Source organism: Enhydra lutris, unplaced genomic scaffold, assembly GCF_002288905.1.
Source record: "Enhydra lutris kenyoni isolate GAN:26980312 unplaced genomic scaffold, ASM228890v2 scaffoldscaffold13, whole genome shotgun sequence".
NCBI classification, from domain to species: Eukaryota; Metazoa; Chordata; class Mammalia; order Carnivora; family Mustelidae; genus Enhydra; species Enhydra lutris.
In genome coordinates this window covers 27,974,072-27,982,295 of record NW_019154097.1, presented here as the reverse complement: position 1 = coordinate 27,982,295, position 8,224 = coordinate 27,974,072, and the positions used below count along the sequence as shown (strand labels likewise).

The 8,224-nt window shown below is 39.5% G+C and overlaps 1 pseudogene; it reads right to left on the bottom strand.

Annotated features, from left to right (window-relative positions):
- Window positions 1-3,289: 3,289 nt before the first annotated feature.
- LOC111146370 lies at window positions 3,290-5,488 on the bottom strand (annotated as a pseudogene).
- Between the last annotated feature and the right edge of the window lie 2,736 nt (window positions 5,489-8,224).

Here is an 8,224-nt window from a genome sequence, read left to right as displayed (position 1 = left end):
TTTTGAAGGGGCGGGGGGTGGGAGGTTGGGGGGAACCAGGTGGTGGGTATTGGAGAGGGCATGGATTGCATGGAGCACTGGGTGTGGTGCAAAAACAATGAATACTGTTACGCTGAAAATAAATTAAAAAAAAAAGAAAAAAAATTTATTCCTAGGTATTTTATTCTTTTTGATGCAATTATAAATGGGGTTTTTAACAATTTTCTTTCTCCAATAACTTGCTATTAGTGTATAGAAACACAACATAGTTTTTGTATTTTGATTTTGTATCATGCACCCTTACCAAATTAATTTATTGGTCCTAACAGCTTTTGGGTAGAATCCTTAGGGTTGTTTTTCTTTTAATTGTGTTATGTTAGTCACCATAAAATACATCATTAGAGCTATATATATATATATATATATATATATATATATATATATAATATCATGTTATCTGTCAATAGTGACAATTTTACTTTTTCTCTTGCGGTCTGGATGCCTTTTTCTTGCCTAATTGCTCTGGCTAGGACTTCCAATACTATATAAGTAGTGAGAGTTAGCATCCTTGTCTTGTTCCTAGTCCTAAAGGAAGTTTTCAGCTTTTCCGCATTGAGTACGATGTTAGCTGTGGGTTTGTATATATGGCCTTTATTATGTTGAGGTGTGTTTTCTCTATACCTGCTTTATAAAGAGATTTTTTAAAATCATAAATTAATGTTGAATTTTGTCAAATGCCTTTTCTGCATCTATTGACATGATCATATGATTTTATGCTTTATTTTATTAATGTGGTATGTCACATTGATTGATTTTTGAAGGTTGAATCATTCTTGTCTCCTTGGAATAAATGCCACTTTGATCACGGTTTATGATCCATTTCATGTATTGTTGAATTCATTTTGCCAATATTTTGTGTAGAATGGATATGTGATCAAGACAGTATGATACTGACACAGAAATAGACACATAGATCAATAGAACAGAATAGAAAATCCAGAAGTGGACCCACAAATATGTGGGTTTTGACAAAGCAGGAAAGAATATCCAATGGGGGGAAAAAAAAGATGGTCTCTTCACAAATGGTACTAGGAAAACCAGACAGCAACATGCAAAAAAATGGAACTGGACTACTTACTTACACCATACAGAAAAAGAAATTAAAAATGAATGAAAGATCTAACTGTGAGACAGGAAAACATCAAAATTCTAGAGAAGAACAGTCAGTAACCTCTTTGACATCAGCCTTAGCAACTTTTACTAGATATGTATCCTGAGGCAAAGGAAACAAAAGCAAAGGTAAACTATTGGAACTATATCAGAATAAAAATCTTCTTCACAGTGAAGAAAACAATCAACAAAACTAAAAGGCAACCTATACAATGAGAGAATATATTTGCAAACAGTGTATCTGATGCCCTTCAACAGACGAATGAATAAGGAAGATGTGGTCCATATATACTATGGAGTATTATGCCTCTATCAGAAAGGATGAATACCCAACTTTTGTACAACATGGACAGGACTGGAAGAGATGATGCTGAGTGAAATAAGTCAAGCAGAGAGAGTCAATTATCATATGGTTTCACTTATTTGTGGGGCATAACAAATAGCATGGAGGACATGGGGAGATGGAGAGGAGAAGGGAGATGAGGGAAATTGGAAGGGGAGGTGAACCATGAGAGACTATGGACTCTGAAAAACAATCTGAGGGTTTTGAAGGGGCGGGGGGTGGGAGGTTGGGGGAACCAGGTGGTGGGTATTAGAGAGGGCACGTATTGCATGGAGCACTGGGTGTGGTGCAAAAACAATGAATACTGTTACCCTGAAAAGAAATTTTAAAAAATTAGTTAATTAATTAAAAAAACAACTGTATGTCAGTTACGTCCCAATAAAACTGCAAGTGAAAGCAAAGAAATAAGAAAGAAGCAAGAGTCCCTTTGAAAAACAGAAATATTTCCATTGAGATCTTTCCCTAATTATCTTAATTGAAATAACCTTCACACCAGAGAAAACTTTCCACACAAGTCTATTTCACAGCAAAATTTAACATGGAAAGACTATTTTTCTTCATCTTCATTTTTTCAGAGCATTTTCCTTCAGAAGAATAAGCTTTTCCCACTCAGTCACAGTCTGAAGGATGGGAGACCAGAGTGGTATCTGTTCTATTCCAATGTGTCCAGAAGGGATGATTCTTTATAGCTGGTCCATGTTTCATTATCTACAAGGCTTTTAAGGAGAATAGGTTCTATCATCTGTGTTGGAAAATTTTGGCAGGATATTCTTCCTGGGTCATATCATATTGGTTACCTATAACAATTCCCAGCATAGGTATAGTTGTTTATTTTCAGTTGATTCAGTTACATTTGTTGCCCTGAATCAGTTAATCCAAGTGTTCTCAACCTCAGCTGCACATTAGAATCACCTGCCAGAAGTTTTGTAGTATGTTTAGATTTTGGGAAACTGTAAGAAGCATTTAACCAGTCATCTACTCAATTAAGTAAGCGAGAATTCTGCATTTCCCTATCTTAAACTTTGTAGCTAACTTGAGTTTTTGTAACTCTAGAAAAAAATGTTTTAAGAATTGAGAGTGAAACTAAAGAGCAAATTGCTAAAATATGGATTATCATTAATTTTTATACAACTATTTTAAGAGTATTCTAATTATCTGCACCACTAAGATTCATAAACATCTGAAACAAGTTCATATGAGGTCCACATAAAGACTTGACATTTCCAAACCACAGCACATTTGACAGTTCCCAAAATTCTTCAACACGGGCATGAGAAAGGTAAAGAATGAGAAGACACAGCTTATAAAAATGCCTAACAGATCCAAATAGCAAATAAATTTGAAGTCAAATGTCTTTTCCCTTAAAGAGGAAAGCATGAATTTTGTGTGTGTGTAGTCACGAATATAAGGCAATACTGTAACTGTTAAGGATAATTCCCACTCCAGATTTATGAGTTTCGTGCTCTGAAGACAATTGAGATAATGGTGCTTCTGTATGTGCCAAGTCCCAAGGCTTGAGGAAACCTAAAGAGGCATAAAATAAAGTTAAAAAGGAAGTTGGTTTACAGAACACAGATGGTTACAGCAAATACCACTCAATGTGTCTGTGCTTGGTGGTTTAAATGAACTCACTGGGTTTAGGAAGAGTCAGCAGGAAGAACTGTCAAAGCAGGTCACCTGGAAACAGGAAAGTGGAGTGGGTACCAGCAACAAGGATGGTCCTCTGCATAGTAATCCAAAGAGGAATGTCTGGCAGTGCCATTTGGTGAACTAAGAACTGAGAAGGGGAGGTGGTTGTCACTTGGAGAAAAATATTTCCCTCCTAAAAAGTCTCCCCAGAGCCCCTTTCATGTCCCTGTTCCTCAGGCTGTAGGTGAAGGGGTTCAACATGAGGGTGACCACTGTGTACATCACTGAAGCAATTATGTCTTTGTCATGGGAGTTGTTTGATGATGGGAAAATGTGCATAACCATGATTGTCCCATAGAATAGAAATACCACAGAGAGGTGGGAGCCACAGGTGGACAAGGCTTTACAGATCCCGTTAGTAAAGGGAACCCTCACGATGGAGACCCCAATGCGGACATGAGACCAGGATGCCAGCCAGTGGTATGATGATTCCCAGTGCCCCCACAGTGAAGTTAACCAGCTCATTGGTGAAAGTGTCAGAGCAGGACAATTTGAGCAGAGCGACAAGGTCACAGAGGAAATGGGGGATAGTGTTATCAGCACAGAAGGACAGCCAGGCCAGGCTGACATTGTGGGACAATGTGGGACACTGCACTGCTACATGAGAATAACCAGGACACAGCCTGGTTGAGATTCACAGGTTTTCTCACATGATGGTGGTGTAGTGTAGAGGATGGCAGATGGCCAAATACCTGTCATATGCCATCACTGTGAGAAGGTGGTTATCAATGCAGCCAAAAAAATATGAAAAAATACATCTGCGTTACACACCCTGCATAGGGCAGGGATTGATCCTGAGTATGCATGTTTATCAGCATACTTTGGGACAGTGACAGATGAGAAGGAGATGTCAGTGAAGGCCAGCTGGCTGAGGAAGAAGTACATGGGGGTGTGGAGGCGAGGGTCCAGCCTGATGAGCAGGATGATGAGCAGGTTCCCCAGCACCGTGGTCAGGTACATGCCCAGGAATAGGACGAAGAACACTCCCTGCTGCTCTGGCTGGATGGGGAATCCCAGGAGGAGGAACTCAGACATGCTGCTCTGGTTCTCCCTCCTAATTCCCTTCTTCTGTCTACTGGGGGTGAAGGCATAGGGAAATGTCAGAGACTTTGGAAGTTGATAATATCCACAATGGGGTTTCTTATTTTCTCCTGAAAACAAAACAAAAAAACTAAAACTAAAACAAAAAAAAAAACTGCCTGGATTTCTGTCATCCACTAGTGTCGCCAAAGCACAAGACTGATCCTCAATGCCCCAAATGATTCCTTTTGGTGGAAACGAAAGCAAAATTATTATTATTTTTTTTAGAGAGGGAGGGAGGAGAGGGGCAGAGAGAGGGGGAGATAGAATCTCAAACAGGCTCCATGTCCAGCAAGGAACCTGACACAGGGCTCCATCCCACAACCCTGAGATCATGACCTGAGCTGAAATCAACAATCAGATGCTTAACTGACCGAGCCACCCAGGCCCACCAAGGGCAAAATCATTCTTATTTGTTTTTAACCAACAGTGTTCCTGGCATTGTGCTACCAGCTGGAGATACAAGCATAAATAGGTCACACAGGCCATCTTTCCCCAGGATGCTGATCCTCAACAGAACACCTGACAGAGGCCAGACTGAAGGTATGGGTTTATAGCCAGATGGTTCATGTTGAGATCCCAGCTCCACCACTTGCTGGCTATATGACTTATGGAGCTAAATCTCCCTTGGCCACATGTGATGCTTCTGTAATGTAAAGATACCAATATCACACATTCATAAAGGTTAATAAGAGAACTCTAATTCCATACACATTAGCCTCCAAGTACAGTCCTATATAAAATAAACACACGAAGTTTTATAGATTATTCTTTTTTTTTTTTTTTTACAAGATAAGTATCCAAATAAAACCAGGATCAAATTCAAGGATTTCATGAAATAACATTATGAGATGTTCAACACGAAGAACCAAGTAGCTGATCTAAAACTTGTGTTAACTTGTCTGAGTGTGCATACCCTCAGAGGAGTCCCTAAGTTCATTTCCTATCACTGGGGGTAAATTCCCTGGTGGAAATTGACTTAATGCATGTTCAATTTTGTTGTGAAAAATAAATCTTTAGTTCTCCATCTTTAGAAAACTTTAGTTTATCTTTAGAAAACTTTAGTTCTCCGTCTCTCTCCATCTGTGTCTGGTACTTGAAGCTGACTCAGGTCTCAGTTTTCATGGGCAGGAAGATACCTGAGATGCGAGACCCAGGATCTGGGATGTGAGAAATACTGAAGGACTGGAGGTGTCTGTCAGATTTCACAGTTATGTGATTTACCATCACCGTTTCCCAGTATCTTCCTAGTACTTCACACTTAGAATAATTGACACTTAAAGAACACTGTGTCAGACAAATATGTTTTTGCACTATTGCCTTATTAAATATTTTTTCACAGTCCTACAAGGTAGGTGTTATCATAACTTTACCACACACATACTCAGGAGGAGTGTGATCACATAGTTAGTAACTGCTATAGTCACAATTCTCTCTCATGTGTTTTTTAAAAATTTATTGGAATCTTGTTCCTATAACCGTACTCTTCCTTTCTCTCTTTAATTAGACAAAAGAGTCAAGATCTTAAAAAATATTACTTCAGGATTTGAAGGAGTCCTGCTCAGTAACTGTGGCCAATGATTCCTACAGCCCTTTAATTTGTAAAATACTTTCATGTTTCTTCAATTTCTCTCAATCCATCAATGTTTATTTTGTGTCTAAGAAATAGAGAAGACAGTGAGGGTTTTTTCCCTTTCATTTTATTAACAGGAGTAGGGAAATCGCTTGCACAATGTCACATAGATATTCCATAGTAAAGACTGCTCTTAAGAGTAGATTTTCTCAAAATCTCACTAGAGAGAGAATTTACTGGAGGGGCTGGAATATAAGCCCTGACAGTTGTTTGTTTTCTGTGTTTTGTTTGTTGTAACACAAGTGCCTGGCTTAAGCTTTGTTGAAGCATCAATCTCAGAGGCATAGGCTACCTTGAATAAATACTTGGCCAACACACGACCAGATAAACAGCTAAGCCACTTCTCCCCATGGGGGTTTCTTTGATTTCAACATCTTGCTTGATTTCTATAATGGACCATTTGGACAACTTGTCTCTTCTCTTCCCTGTACTTCATATTTATACTCTTATGCTTTAAATTCACCAATAACGCACAGGCCGTCAAAACTCTAGACCCCCACTCTCAGCCACAATAAAAGTAGAACCCCAGGCCTGCACTCTTTCTCTCTACTATGACCTCACTGTGTAGCCTCACATGTGCTATGTGATTTCCAGGTCTTGTAAATAATAAAGCTCTATTTTTCAAATATTCCTGATGGTTGCTGCCGAAAACCATCTTTCAAGCAAAACAAAACCCACAAGGGCAGGTCCAACCACAACACTTGGGTATTGATAGGCTGAAACTGGTACAAAACAGGAGTGAAACTACAGTCAAATGTTAAAATACTCATATGGTTGGTAGAGGAATTTAACATTCACATTGTTGTATGTCTGACAGTAAATGCTTGTTCCAGACCAGGAAGTTGTTGGGTGCCACTGGCTGGCCTGGTTCAGGGGGCATGAGGAGGGGACAGGTACTTCACCCTTCTGCCAAGGTCTGGCTTCTCACTGAAAGTTTCCAGGTCAGACTTAACCCAGGATCTCAAACATCTCCTACAGGAGACCCAGAGCATCTAAAGAAACCACAGAGCTACAATTTGAAGGGAAGGGAACAATACAGATAAGGTGTTTTGGCTTAATCAGCACAATGCATGAAAGAGGTGGATGGGAAATGCTCAGTATTGAAGAGGGGAAGCTTCTGCCTGGAACTTGGGAGAGAGCCTATCTCCTGAACAGTCTCCTGATGGTGTCTCCTGAACAGTCAGGAAGTAGAGAGTCAGGTGTCTCAGCCCCCATGAGCCTATAATTTACTAAGTGTTTATGATGTGCCTAGTACTTGTTGAGCAGCTGACAGACAGTACCTTACAGCAATGATCATTATTCCCACTTGACAGCATCAGAGAGGCCACACCTCAAGACCACAAAACTATTAAGTGGGAAAAAGACAAAGATTTGGGTGTAAATTTTTGTGATACCAGAAATGAGCATTTAGTTTCTGAACTGTGTTACCAAAATTGAAGAAGAGTGTCAAAAATATTGGGCTTGCAGGGCCCCTCCTACTGTATGGAAATCCTACTGTATGGAAATAACTGGCCCCTACCAGTTATTCAAAGTGGGTTTCCTGGGTTGGTTCTGGCCGCAGGCAAGTGAAGAGTCAGAATATGAGAATGTTAAACACAGACACATAAATGTTTGTATCTTGGTTTTAAGTCTCTATTCTACACATCTTCTATGTAAAGGAAGTTAGGGGTGAATGTGTTGTACACAAAAGCACTCACACACTATCACAGACACATACTTGCTGAAGGGAGATATATAGCCTTCTCCAGCTTATACTCAAACTAGGTAAATACAATCAGTGTGTGAGTCAGCTCCACACACATCTATGCAAAATTCACAAACAAAATACACCCTTACATGTGTGAACAACTGCACACACAGGACTATCAAGCACCCAATAGCCCACCCATTGTAGTACAGGCAGTCACATATATTCAAATTATAAACAATGTACAAGGTCTTACATACAAGGAACATAAATGCAAATAAAATAGGCATTCATGTGGCTAAGAGTAAATTTCCAGCATTCTCTGACTTATATATATCCTAGGTGAAGACATTCAGTGTGAAAGTCAGTTATACACACATAAAGTCATACAACACACACACACACACACACACAGAAAACTGTGGAGATTTCAGGGCCCCTTCTGATCTATAGCAGTGCTATGAGTTCAGATACTCTCTGCTTTGTACTGTTAACTGAATCCTTACTTTCTGTCCAAAAGACCCAGGATCCAAGGAAAAACAGCAAACCTTGGTGGCCCACGGACTTTTACAGACATTCATATCTGTTTACCAGCCTCAAAATGATGTGCAAGAAGATCTCCTTTTATACATCACAAAGTTAA